Below are 14,453 nucleotides of genomic sequence, written 5' to 3'. Positions count from 1 at the left end.
CACACGCACACACACACACACACACACACACACACACACACAGACACACCTGTCATTATCGGGACTATGTGCATACTTCAGCGAAGCCACATCCTTATCAAACCTTTCACCACAAATCCCAAGTATAAAAAAGTCATTAATATATAGTTATAAGAAAAGGATTTCTTTTCACACACACAAACACACACACGCACACATGCTCCTCAACAATGACTTGTATGATGATATGTTGATAGGTGACATGAGGCTGACGTGGTGACAGCTAATTGCGGAAACTCTTGAGCTAAAATTATGGAAAAAAATTCTCCAGGGTGCAGAGACACACTACCACTTTCTCTGTGATTTCACATACCTGTGCCTTCATAATGGCCATCATTCCATAATTTCATGCTATGCACAGATCATGTTAAAGGTAAAGTGGTGAATGTAGAAGTCACACAGGGCAGGGGTCTCCTTTGTTTTGGATTTTAGTGAAAGGCATCAGAAGTAGAGTTTTTCAGAATGCAAAATGCACAACAAAATTTGCAAAATTCTAATCCATAATTTTCACAAAGGAAAAAGGTTTTCTCTGTAAATCATGGCACTGCATAGGGTACCTCTGTGTTATAAAATTCAAATATAATATTGTATATAGATTAAATGAAAAGATTGTTTAATTATCTGCAAGGCTAAAAAGATTTTCTGTGACACTGAAATGTTGAGTGATGTTGTATGAGTGATTATATTCTATAAGAAGATATTTAAAATACATATAGGCGATACATATTTGTTTAGAATATAATTATATTTTTGTTTTATTTGTGTGTTATTACTGATGTTTAGTGTCTCAGTTGTAGTGTTTCAGAACCGATACATTTCAGACGCTAATATAAAATGGACCTCTTCTTATACCATTGTGAACTGTTTAAAAGCACTGGATCAGATCTGAAAGAAAAACTTTACAATGCTTTAAGAACATATTACAGATATCCGCCAGTCCATTTAATTTTGTAAATGGTCAAAAATAGTCAAAATAGTCATTTTTAGAATGAATAACAATTTTACTTGTGAACTTCACTGAGAAAATTATTTCAGGAAAATGTTAGAAGAGTAAATGTCATATAAATTCCAACTGAAAAAAGGCAAGCTGTGGATAACAAAGAATGAAGAACTGTTTTGTCCAAGAGATTTTATATTACATACAAAAATGAGCATCATTTTATTGTAGTTTTTAAAACGTGGTGGCAATTACATTGTCTTAGACAATGGTGGATAATAAAAAGGAAGCAAAATTAAATTCTCATGGGTGTCAATCATTGAAATTTGCATTTGAAAACAATGTAAATGTTAAAGTGGGAATGTCGTAGCGGAGAATTGAACTTGGAGTAGGTGGGTCACACTGTTAAAAGACGGCACAGTGTGTCTATCAATAACAGCAAACACACACATAACAGACATCCAGCTGAGGATGTCAGAATATCTGAATGGATGTAATGTTGGCATGGTAAGAGTAGTTAAAAACATCAGGAAGGACAGTGGACAAAAATACAAATAAAGTGATATTGAAATATACTTTAAATGACACTTACCTTAGTTTCTGTCTCTGTTAAATCTTTTTTTTTTAAATTTGTTTTCATCTGCAGACCCAGGATCTTTCAGAGAGATTTATTTGGAAGTAACAATAGGTAAATCTATATGTCACAGTGGAAAAGATCAAGGCAATATCAAAGACATATTTTTATTACTACAAAGTGAAAATTTAGCACCTCCTGAAACAATTTGTTCATTCACACCAGTTTGCCTTTTATAAGTGACTTCTGCTACTTGCCAAAACAAATATTGTAAATATTGTAAGAATAAAGCAAAAAATTGGTCATTGGGGGTTCCCTTTACATTCTAATTAATCATTTCTTCAATAACTAAGAATTAAGGATATGTTTGGATTGTTCATTTCTGTCTTAGACTCAAAATTATTGATGGAAAATATTTTTATTTCAAGCCAAGTGACTCCCATGTATTTTGCCAATAATTACACATCATTTTGACTTGTTTACTTATACCTATGCTAAAGATCCAGAGTAATAAAAAAGCTATGGTGTCTGTTCTGGATATAAAACCCTTGCCGTCTATGTCACAGCCCCTCTGACATAAATCACCTGCCACATTGATACACACACACACACACACACACACACACACACACACAGACAGACACACATATGCATACAAACATGCACGCATACACATACACACAACTGAATATTGATTTTCATGGAGGAGGATTAAAGACTTTTCACTTTACAGAAAAGACAGGGCTTTCTATTTTTCTAAATACTGAGGGCTAATAATGTCCATTATGTTTTTGTTTAGCAAACTGAAATTTCATCAATATCAATTTCAACTCAGAAAGTACCAATGTACACATATGCTTAATGTTTATGTAAGCAACAAAACTATTACTATGAAGAAACTTTTTTTTCTTAAAACTGGAGAATTCTTTCTGTAAATAGAGAGAGAATCAACTCTTTCTCTGGTATTACAATATCAGTGCGTATTGTTATGTAGTTCACCTTTCTTAACGCAACAAATTCTGTGACAGGATCACATACCTGAAAATTGATGGAGGGTAACTATATTAGTTATCAATACTGTTAATTAACAGGAAGTTTAAGTTAAAGATCAACAGAATACTGACTATATAATTTAAGCATTGCTGCATAGTCCTAACATTTATAGTTTTTTAACAAGATACCTACAGTCTGTTATTTTTTAGTTTAGACATATTAAGTTCTCTTCCACATTTGGGAAAAGCACATGAATTTAAAAATTGCATTTCCCTTTATATTCAGAATTCAAATAACACATAATTAATCAATTGTAGCAAGAATGCACAGGCTTCAAGTGATGCTGAAGTTCAGTTGGATTTTTTATGACAAGTTAAGGTATTTGAAAAGGAATGAGAGCACTTAATCATAGATCAAGAAAAACTATTTAGACATTTTTTGAAGAAAGTATGATATTAATTCATGATGAATGTAATTTTTCTTAGGTCTGATTTTTTCAGTTTTCCAGTGTTCTCAATGAAGATAACAAGAACATTCAGCTAAGGTATGCTTTACTTTCACATTTATTAATAAATTTCAGAACTAAATATCTTGAGATGTTATACAGGTAATGTGCCACTTTAATGGAAAAAATGTTTAATTAGAGTCCACTGAAATGTAATGGGATTTTGTTCAGTCCATAAGATGTATGATAATTCATTTGAAAATGTATGGCAAATATGTATTTGTTTATGTCATGACATCAAAACATTTTCTGGCACATTTGATTTCTTATTGTTTGATCAGGCATTGTGCCTCAGTTGCAGGGTTTCAAAAACTATGATATGTTTCAGATGGCTGCACTTGCCTCTCACATAAAATAATCCCCTTGACAAATCTTCATGTAGACCTACGGTGGACTAAATTAAATCAATAGATCAGAATTGGAGAATTGTGCCATATGTGATTCCTGTCAATGTAGGTCTATGAAAAACATTTCTTAGAATACAAGATCAGAACAAATAACAACAGTTCTAGTATCTCTTCACATGTACATGACTGTGAGAACTGCGCAAATGTCAATTACATTTCCCAAGAGATAAGCACTAACATTGTCTGTGAAATGTTGGCAATGAAAAAGGAAGATTAAATGATCATTTTAGTTGTGTCAGTCACTGAAACTTGCCTTTGAAACTGATATTTCCATCTAAAATTGGGAATGTTACAGTGAGGTATGTCATCTCCAACCTGTTGATCACATAGATGAAAAACAGGCCCCATGTCTGTCAATGTCAGTAGACACGAAAAATTAAAAATGGACATTTGACTGTCCACTTGAAAAACCAGAGGCATGTGAGGTCGGAACAGGAAAGGCTAAAACATTCCCATTAATTACAAATAATCCTGGATCTCTTTTTTATTGCTGTGAGTGATCAAGAATTATGCAATTCTACATTAAGTTCCCCTACTCAGACCTTGTTCTTCGATACCTAACTGCATCTAACTTGATGCCATTGCCTTTGTCTCCTTTGTGCTCTTCACATGGTAATTCTAACAAAAAAAATCAGAATGAAGTTAAAACTAATCTGTTTGATTTTTTGGAATGGAATGACTTGGAGTAACCAGACCTCTTTATTATCGTGAAACATATGTAATGTGAAAAAATGCAAATGGTACAACCATTTTAGAGGAAATCCGGTAAAACAGGAGCCAGCCTGAAATAGGTGGTCCTTCCACATAACCTGACATTACTTAATTGTACAGTTGGCAATCAACAGCAGTTTCCAGTCAGTAAGCAGTTTGGAGGTGAGTTTCTGTCACGCCCTTAATCTCAGTCTCAATCTCACAGGTCGCAAGTGATGTCAGGACTACCAAAAAAAGGGGAAAAAATACATCATAAAGAATAGTGTGTTTATTAATCAATAAGTAATTATTTAAAAATTTCTTCTGTTGTTTGTGTAAGAAACTATTCTAGGAGTGCAGCATGAAGAAGACTTTTCTCTTGTCTGACAGAATGGGGTTTCATCTACATTACATTGTACTTAATGCTTCCCTAAATTAAATGAACAACCAATTTTGACATTTTTTAGCATTAGACATAAAAAAGAACATTTTTTTGAAGAACATTTTTAGATGCAGAAAGACATTATAAACAGATAACAGATAACAAAAGCTAGCAAATATTACACATCATTCTAAAATAGTGCAAATGCAAATTAATATTATTATTCTGTGTGTTTTAAATAAATGATCACATTGGCTGAATGTGCCTACTATCAGTCATGTCAGGTGTATGACCTTTCAGTGCATGAAAAGCAAATTTTTAGGAACAGAGAATTACATGTGAATCTACTCTTTAGCACACAGAGCAACACATTTGATGAGAAAGCCAGAGATCTTTGAGAGTAGTTTTCATTTCTGCTTTAATTGTTAGTTTTACTAATATTTATTTTTGAAGTATGTTACTGTTTTGCAAAAAAAATAAATTATAATCTCAAGCATTCACACAACATTGTGATCAGGCCATCGTCACTTTTGGACATGATTTCTGAGATGAGATGGAGGGTGATGGAGCGCAGTCGGTCTATGGCACATTGGCCTTTACCTCTGAGGAGCAAGCATTCCATTTTTGTCCAGTTCTTTATCATGACTGTCTCTGTCATAAATGAAAAATACAGTGCATGAATGAACAAAGAAAAGAGATAACTGCATGACTTCCTCCCTCAGAATTAAGAACAAAGGGCCATGTATGAGCATTTGGATCAAGTGCATCTCATTGTCTCATTCAGTGCAGGTTGACTTTGCATTACAGGTGAGGGAGCCTAACAGTGAGATGGAAATGATAATATGTGATCAGTTTCTTGACTCCTCAGATCCCAATGCACTGTGTGAGGGAGGGGGAAAAATAACATCTACCAGCTCAGGACACAAAATGGGGTTCTGTAGAGAACTCCACTCATGCACCATGTGGAAGGGTTTCTAGTGGCTGAGCACGATGTGGCTCTGGGTTCCTTCCCCTGCATCCAGCCCCAGTGGGGGATTCCAGACCCAGAGAGATGCCAGCAACTACCCACAGCAGATGTGAGAGAGATGGTTCGACAAGGGGTGAAGGGACCAGGCTGGCCTCTCTCCACACGGTGGGCAATGGTGTGACGAACAGGAATGAGTGGTACCCATTCCACTGGCCTCTTTTTTTTAAATCCTCAGACCAAAAAACAAAAGGCTTTGCTATTTTTAGGTGAAGGCATGTAAATTGAAGCTGTAAACAATTTTAATGGTTGCAGGCAGGATGTTGGGACAGCAGGATGGACTTGCTGCTGCACACTTATCGAGCCCCAGTCTGTAAACAGGTCCACAATCAGGCCCCACTCACACCACACTGCATTGTCTGTTCGCCTCTTCAAAGAAGATTTTAAACACATTCAAATTACTCTTAAAAATTGATAAGGATAACAAATACAGCCTTTTTTACAGCTTTTTATTAGCTATACAGGTGAATTACCTGATTTAAAAAGTTAGGTAGTCCAGTTAGGTAGGTAGGCCGGTTTTTGTGTTTCACTTTGTGGAACATGACACATAATGTGACCATTGCTTTTGTAAGTGTGAACACCTGTGATTGCACTTTGTGTTGCTTTTTTGGGTGAATAAGTGTGTCTTTGTGTGTCTTCTGTGTTAGAAACGGTCCACAACTTTTCTGTACATTTGTGGTGACGGTGTGACAATGTGTGCATGAGACTGTGGGAGGTCTGTTAAGAATAGTTGTCCTCCCAACATAATTGGCTGTAATACAGGAGTCTGTTGAGTTTAATAAATATCCTGATTTGAATGAAGAAGCATGGTCAAGCTTTGGTCACATTGTGGGCATGAATGTATGAAATCCATGTGTCGGCCTCATGTTACAAGCTTCAGTGTGCCCCTGCTGATGTTAGTGCTTACAGTGATTTATGAAAAAAAGACTCACAAATTGGGAATGAGACAAATTACAAGTTTTTGTACAATGTAATGTAAAAGCTTTGGGAACATAAACGCAACCATGATTAGCTGTTGCTGTTTATGGGTGTTCAACTGCATACTGAAAAAGGGGCTGAACTGGCTGCAGGACATTGCACACGGGAGGTGTAGAAGCATGCTGAGGGGTGTTGACACTCCTCTCTCTGCATTTTACGTAAAGCACAGTTTAGGGGCTTCAGGCCAAACTAATCTCCTAAACTCCTAAACATTTGTTCTGAGATTGGGTGTTAGTAGCTGGGACCAGAAGACACCCCTTACCATGGCCAAAACCTTAGGTTTATAAAAGGATTGTTATTACAGTTTGCTGAATTTGTGGATTCATTGCATGGATCAAGTAATTTTTTTATCTGTCCTTGTCTGTCTGTATGTCTGTCAGTCCATCTGTCTATCCTTTTCTTCTCAAGAACATGTGGAAGGGGCACCGTGGCTCAGTACTGGATGTGGAGATGTCTGTATAGATGGAGGAGAGATTGGACGAGGGAGACCCAGAACCCTCTGCTGTGTCAGACAGGAGGGGAAGGCCCCTAGCTCCCACCTCTGCTCCCCCCACCTGCCACAAGAAGATCTTGGATGACTCACCGTGACATGGTCTGTATGGCACAGTACTAATAAACTAATTAGTACTAATGTTCATCACATATATTTCACTGGCCCATTCGTTGTATTTTTGTGTGACAGCATGAACTGGTACCGGTGATTTCTCTACTGTCAAGGGGGCTGTGCTTAAAAGCTTAGCAATCCTTTTGGATGCATAAAACCTTATTTACTTACCAGCTAGTTTTGTAGACAAGGCTGTGTAGGTTCTTTTAAGATTCTGTGGGTTGGTTGTGATAGTTCTGAGAATAGTATGACTATTACCATTACAGCATTTTGATTATCATTGCTCTGATTTTTGAGAGTTCCCAACTGGTAGTTGATATGAATGTTATTTTGAACAGAAAGGCCAGTTCTTTTACATTTTACAGCTTTGTGTTAGAAATTCTAAACAAACAAAAAGCATAAAATTAGTCAAAATGTCTATTTCAAACTAATATTATATATGGAGGCATTCAGATAGTCAGTCTAACTGGATATTTCACTTTGTATAGGTATGTGTATGTATTTATACAGAAACACCCACACATGCACACATAATGAAAATTAAAATGTTTTGTTTGAATGTGAGCAAAATGAGGGCAAAGAGTATATAAGGTCACTGACATCTGCCCGTTGTCATTGCAGGGAGACTACAGATGGGACAGATGTCAGGAATCACAGAGTTGCCTGCATGAACAGGGTGTGGCAGCACCCCAGAGGCTCAGGAAAGAAGGACTATAGGGATGTAAGGAGCATGAAGGGATGGGAGAGGAAAAGAGGAAACAAGTGAGGGGGAAGATCTGATTCACCGTGGGAGCAAAAGCAGCAGAGAGGGTCTTGGCAGCAGGTAGACAATGCATGCTATGACGTAAATATTCAGACAATCAGGGAAAGGGGGCGTGTGCGACACACCCATAGGGTGTGTAAAGGAGCAAAGCTTTTCAGAAACATAAGTTTAATTTAGCCATTGTTGTCCTTGAGGTATTTTCATTCAGGCAGCTCCTCAGTGGGAGTCACAGTTCAAGTTGTTGGGCCACCAGTGTGACAGTTCAAACTGCAACTCCTCCATCATAAGGAAATATGCATATATTTCAGGCCTCCTCTTAAAACAACACTACTAAAAATATGATCCTTGTTCTCTGCCCCATCACAAAGTAGAGAGAAATATTCTGCATGTATACACAGTTACATCAAGCTATCTGTGCAATCTCTGGGAGTATACCATGTTAGAAACCGTTGTCAGAGATGATGCTGTCTGTCGCAAAACTGTGTGATATGTGACTCACTCTGGATCACAAGGTCGAAGACAAGCCAGTAACAGGAAATGGTGACATTATTCAAATAGTTCACCAAGTCTGGCTGTCCCAGATATTGTTCTAATCAGGGCTTTAGCCTGTGTGTCTGTAGACTGCTGCTGGTCCAATAACCATCTCAGACGTTACAGGGGCCTAGCAGGAAGGGTCGGCAAGGGGGCCGGTGGTACCAAAGCACAGCTATAGATAGACTCTAAACACAACCCCCTAATGAGTCTGTGGATTAAGTTCTCTGTGTGTTAGCATTAGTCATCGTGTGCACTGTTTTCTCTGCCTCCGTTGCCTTCAGTTCTCTGGGTAATCACTAAGCAATTGGCTCCATGGCTAAGGACACCGTGGTTATGCTGAATGCTCATGGTCAGCCCTAAAAATAAATTACATTACATTGCATGTAATGTAATGTAACTGCATATAATAAATGATTTGAGTCGAGTGGAGGACTTGGCCATACATACACAGTCCTGTGTGTTGTTTGCATGGTGTTTGTTGCATTCAGTTCTCTTGTTTGCTCTGCCTTATGAATTGCTCATGAAGTGTTCAGATCAAGATGGAGAAGCCTGGCCCCTGCAAAACTTCTCTGCCTTTAATGCAGTCTTACAGAGGGACGCAATTAAACGTAACTCAATCAGAGTCTTCTGGCCTGGGCAACATGATGGGGTGCTTTTCTTTAGATCTGGGAATGGGGAGGATGGGGGGTGGGGGGTGAACCAGAAAGGAGGAAGTTTTTGCAGAGGGGTTTTGTGGAGGTTTTATGGGCTGTGCAGCTGTCCAGTGAATGAACTGACAAGATGCTGAGGGCTTCAGGGTTCTATTCTGTGGGAGCCGGTGGCAGTGTAGGAAACAGTATGCTCGTACCTGCTACCTGATTTGAGTGCATCTCACCTATAGTGCCACTCATATGCCAGGAGCTGAGAAGCAGCACCAAGCAGGCAGTGTACGAAAGAGAGACAGATTCAGAAGGGGACTTCAAGACTATGTATGGGGTTTCTGCCTTTTTGAATACACATTGCTACAAGTACAGCTACATATTTGCTCTCATATGTATTTTAAGGAATCAGGGTTGGACTGGGGAGGGAGAGCAGGGGTAGAGCAGAGATGTTAATTAACGTTCAAAGGCTAATAAAGACTCTTTATTCCCAGATGTTCTGATCTGTCAAAACTCCAGCTGTGTAGGTGATACAGTTTTACTAAACTGTTTGGTTTAGCTTCTTAGAGCTCTTCTGGTTTACTTTGTTGAGGATCTTTGTTGATAAAGAAGGAATAAACTCATAGACAGTTGTCATGCTATTCAGACGATGCATGCTGGGGAGGCTAAGTGAGCCCCCCCTCACCACCACTGCCTTTCCCCAGCCCTGTAATGCAGTGGAGAGACAGACACTGGAACTGGGGTTCATTTCCACAGAGTGAACAAGTGTTAGGGGGTTTTGGAAAAACATGTTTTTATCCTGCACTTTAAATAGGAGCAGTCTAGAGCAAACCCTTTTTTTGCATTTGGGTAAGCAAAGCAAACATTTTTTCATCACGATTATATTTGAAAAACAATTGCAGAGGAACAAAATGGCAAGAGCATCATTCTTACTCCTCTGTTTGAATACAGTAGGATGCACTGACATGTAGATTTGCACAGATGAAATAATAAAAATTAAACAATCGTTTTGAAACACAATTTAAGTATGAAGGAACTCAACGTCTCTCTATCTATATGAATGCTTTCAAGATGTAAAAGGAGATAAATTTAGAAAATATATTAAGATTTGACCTGTCATTTAAGTAAAAAAAGAAATCAAAACATATTTCTACGAAAATATAATTTGTTTGTAATTCTAGAGCTGACTGTCTACTTTTGGACCATTCAAGCCCAATGAAAATACTGTAATATTGTACAATGTGGAGACTTAACTTATTTATGTAAGGATGAAGAAAGTTTGTCTCAGTTGTTCTGGTGGAAATAAACATATATAATTAAGAGAAAGGAGGTAGACGGAGTATAAGGAAGCAAGATGTTTCAAAAAGAGGCCTTATTTTTTGAGGTTAATATCTTGCACATTAGAGCGGTCTGAAGATCCCACTTGCTAATGTTGTATGAAGCTGGTGTATATCCTAAAATGAAGCGTACCTTCAGTTAGAAATGTTTTTGTTAAAGTTGCCTGCCACATGACATTGAAGGGATACATATTCATGATGATTATTATTATAATGATGATGAGACGGATAAGATAATGTGGCAATCACAAACGTGCGAGTGACGATAGTATATATAAACAATATACATTTAATGATAAATATAGGCATACTCTGATTTTACGTAAATTCAAGAGGCCTGCATTACTGACCTGTTGTCCTCCTGTCTTTGCACGTTGCTCCTGAATGACGTGAGGCACAGTGTGGATTCGTTTAGGAGGGAACCCCAGTCGTCCGGAATGGATTCTCAAACTTTCCAAAAGGTAAACCGCTTTACAATGCATTGTTTTCTTTGCAATATTTCACAAGACAGATCTCTGCATTATTGCTGATGTCTAAAACAGACTGCTTAGAAAAATTGATATTGGTTAGAAGTACTGTTTCGTGTTATCGTCCTCCCAGAGATATGGGAATATTTGCGATTGAATATTTACGAAGATTTGCAAATCATGCAATGTATTTTAATGACGTCTGTACTCAGTTGTCGACTTTGAGAATAGGTGTATGTGGTTCAAATCTAGAATCATAGAAATGAGAAACCAGAGAATCCCTGTTGTCTGAGAAAAGCTGTATCTTGACCATCGAATGTCTGCTGTAATTTTTGTGCTTGCTGTTTTAATCAATGTGTTTGTTTAGGTCAGACGTTGGAATTAAACGTATCATTATAAAACAGCTTATAACGTACTCATATAAATACTGTAACTTTCATTTATGTATTCAGAAAGATGTAAACATTCCTGAGTTGTTTTCCTACACTGAAATAACACACTGTGCTGCTTGTATTAGCACGTTTCGAAGTCCCTGTGTTCTAAAAGCGTGGGTACATAGTTAATGTAAATATATATGCCATGCAACGTAGGTTTATATGAATATTCCTGTAATACTATACATTTCAGCTGCACAGACATAACTCTGGTACGTTTCAGAGATTTAAATTTGATGTAGAAAGTTGAGTGCACAAAGCGTAGTTGAGAACGTTAGACTATATGAGCGTGACAGTGGCTTTGCCTGGTGAAAGTAATATTTCATTGTCTGAGTTAAGGAATTTAAGTTGCTGTAGACAGCGGTTTCATGTGTAGAGGCAGCTATCAGAGTGAGTGTGTGCTGCAGCTGGGAACTATATACAACGCAGAGAGGAATATCACCACACCAACATAAACAATATTTAAGTACAGATATACAAAGGTGAGAATATGTTGAAGTACACGTGTAATACTGATAAAATAATGTAACTGTTTACAAGCACGATCTGTGAAAGAACAGACGGACTGCATGCTCGAAAGCAAAGAGAAAATGTTCACGGTCGCTGTCCAGTGATCCCCGAGTGCTGATCTGGTGGAAGCATTAAAAGTTGACTTTCAGGCGGAGGGACTCACATGACTGTCAATTGACGTTTGATTAACGTCGTGTGAAAGTGCGAGTGAAAGTGAAGTATAAAGCCATGTTCTTCATCCTTTTTGATAGACAATTGCTCAAACAATTTGCTGTGCAAGCTGTTGTAACTTTCGTAGAATGGAATGATTAAAGCACAGCACAAGAAAGAAGGTTAATTATGGAGGAAACGATGTTGTTGCTTTTCCTATTGAAGTTGTTGCTGTGTTTCGCACATCAGATAGAGGGGTAATATGAACATGTTCGTAAAATGATGACTAACTGAAATACTGTTTTAAGACTTATACGCAATTTGGGAGACGGAGTACGATCATTTATCATTTTAAGTTGCTCAATAATGTTGGGTCGATAATGCACATGTTATACTGCTTTGATCACGTCACCTGTCTCAGACCAATTGTTAAAACAATCTTTACAAAGTGTATTTTTGTGATGGTCCATTTGTAATGTATGTGCCTGTGTAAACCTTTTCATATTAACTCTGAAATAAACACATTGCTACTCTGTCTTGTTGAAGATTCTGTCGTGTGCTAGCGTGCGTTCCTTTCTCTGTTAATGGTAACTAAAATATATTCCTACTTAAAATACAATTATAAATCAACAAAACAAAATTTAAACCGTCCATTTCCGCAACATAATTATGTCAGGATACGGTGATGCACTCTTCATTTCAACAGTGCTGAGCAACAGGGAAGCTTTTTGCGAGCATCGTGACACAGGGCATGGAGCAGCTCCATTTAAAGATACTGTTATGCTGTTTTTTATTTCCTTGGAGGTGCTTATTTTATGGATTATTGTAGCCTACTTTAAATTGGAATTATGGCTCATAAAAAATCATCACGAATGTGATTTTTGACAGTGACAAAAATATTTTATACGGAGGCTACATATTTAAATATGTTGATTATTTCTATATACATCTCTCAATTACTATATTTTGGGGATAATTATGGTTTATTGTGGGCTTTTGTGTGCCAAGTGAGCAGATATCTTTTGAAATTTAGGATTATCCTGCATAGAAATTTTAAGCATTGTCATTATGTAATGTATACAGGAGACCAATGATTAAAATCATTCTCGTTCTGCTGAGCTTTGTTAAAGTATAAGATGTACAGCATTTATTCACACAAGGCCGAAGCAAGGCCCATACAGCACTGTTGATGGATATTGAGCTGGCGTATTTATGTATCACTATGCGTGTGTGCGCTTGCGTGTATACTCACATATATACATGTATGTGTGCTATTTTAGTAGTCTATTACAGTCTGTTGTAAATTACATTTTAAGATTGTTACAGGAAATCCCTGCAAGCAAATTCTTTGCATAATCATTTATGTGTCTTTATTTTTCCTTATATTAATATTTAAATTTGCGTAATGACAAAATAATATGTAATCTTTACCGTAAAACATTATGTGTATATAGTTTATACACTATATTGCTTCACCAGAAAATAAACGTATTTAAACATGTTATGGATAAACAGTGAGAGACATTTGTCAGCACTCTGGGTGATGAAATTTCTGATGACATGTGCAAAAGCGTGAGTCCTGGCATACGTTTGGTTTTAAAATAAAACGCTTATCTGAGAGGTACGTGCCTCGGGTGTAGGCTTGCTGTCATGTGTTGCAATATACCCTTGAAAATACACCTTTGCAGAAGTGTTGTGTAAATAAAATCGTATTTTTATACTGGGCGTCTTTCAATATATACTACGCACGTGTTTCCTTTACACAGTTAGCTCTGGTTTACTTAAAATGTTTGTTTTGTTTCAGGTCTAGTGTGAAAATCGTGGTAGCATGGCGACAACGGGTTAACTGCACACCGATGCCAGGCAGCACCCACTGATGGAAAGCTAGCTTCCTGGATTGCAATCGGAATGTTGAGCACTGTGTACCTCTCACGCTCGGCTTTAATGTGCTGTTTGCTTGAATACGTGTGTTTATATGTCACCATATATGTGTGCACTCGCATGTACTGCGTAACGTGTCGAATACCCACTCTACTCTCACTTTACACCGCTGTTTAGCTAGGTCTTTATATAACCACGACGGTCTTCCGTGTTTGTAAGACTTACTGATTCTGCATCTCGCGATAATTCAGTTATATACTTAAAATCGGTATGGGGTTTGTAGTCTTACAGAAACAGTTCCGTTTGCAATTTTGCAATTTTCCTATTTTGCTTGACTTTCTCCCGGAAAGACAGGGCATGCATTGTTGTACTGGAACAGCAACAGTGCTCGACATTATATGGACGCGATGTAGACTTATAGAACATTCCTTTATTATTTTTATTCTAATACGGTGACTCATACGTGGTGATGTTGAGAAAAGAGTCCATTGGGCTGCAAGGCATCAGTCGTTAATGATTGACATTTCTTTAAACGTATAGTGTCTTCAGAAAAGCACGCAAGGGGGCGGGATCAGAGAAATATGTTTTTGAGCCAATCAGAGTAGC

Source organism: Megalops cyprinoides, chromosome 8 (assembly GCF_013368585.1).
Source record: "Megalops cyprinoides isolate fMegCyp1 chromosome 8, fMegCyp1.pri, whole genome shotgun sequence".
Lineage (NCBI taxonomy): Eukaryota > Metazoa > Chordata > Actinopteri > Elopiformes > Megalopidae > Megalops > Megalops cyprinoides.
This window is presented reverse-complemented; position numbering follows the sequence as displayed.